Raw genomic sequence first — 994 nt, forward strand, 5'->3', positions numbered from 1 at the left:
TCCTTGCCAGGTCCTCCTCCAGGTACGATGACGTCATTACCCGAACAGCAAGGCCTTCTCTCCACAAAGCCGCTATCAAACACTCATCTTCGTTGGCACGGTATACAAAAAGAAGAATCGGAATGAATATTTAATCAAGAGGCACTGCAACGCGGCCATTAAAGGTACTGCTCATAATCAGTGTAGTCCCCCCTTCATTATTCGGGACATTTTCTGCAGTGGGTGACTGATGGGAAGGCGAAGCTGGTGATTGTTATGGTCGTTTTTTGTTACGTGCGCATAACACATGTATTTAAGGGTTATAGGAGACACGCATAGCACTATGAGGACGGAGAGGGGAGAAAGGGGTGGTGAGGAGAATGAGGGGGAGAATGTGAGGAGCAAGGAAAGGTGAAAAGGGGAGGGGGATGGTAAGGAGAAAGACGTGGAGAAGGGGAGGAGGTGAGGATTAGGGAAAGGGAGAGGGAGGGGAAAGCGAAGGGATATGACGAAGAGGGGAGAGGGGGTGATAAGGAGAGAGAATAGGAGAAGAAAGGAAAACGAGAAATAGAGAAGGAAAAGAGGAAGAAAGGATATTGAAGGAGGGAGAAACGATATTGACGAAATATAGGACCATTAAAATAGAATTATCGTTTTCATGGTCATTATGATCATTTGCAGTTTTCCATTTCCACACACTACGATACTTTTTCTTGTTACCCCATACCTGTTCGATGTTGAAAGACCAAATGGACATTATTGCTGCTAAAGAGCCGGTCAGTCTTCAGCAAAAACATAACGGCATCTATCAGAATTGGGTTGAGACAGCTGCTTTCCACTCTCCGTTGAGTCGTTGTTCTGGTTGAGTCTCCTTCTAAAGGCCTGTTGTCAGATGGACGCTCCTTAAACTGCGTCCATTTTTGGCCATGGGAGAGGCGGAGGGCAAACTGGCCTGAGAAAAGAGGGTTTGTGACTGAATGATAGGGATTTCGTCTTGCACATTTCCTACGATCCA

This window comes from Penaeus monodon, chromosome 21, assembly GCF_015228065.2.
Source record: "Penaeus monodon isolate SGIC_2016 chromosome 21, NSTDA_Pmon_1, whole genome shotgun sequence".
In the NCBI taxonomy this organism is placed as follows: Eukaryota; Metazoa; Arthropoda; class Malacostraca; order Decapoda; family Penaeidae; genus Penaeus; species Penaeus monodon.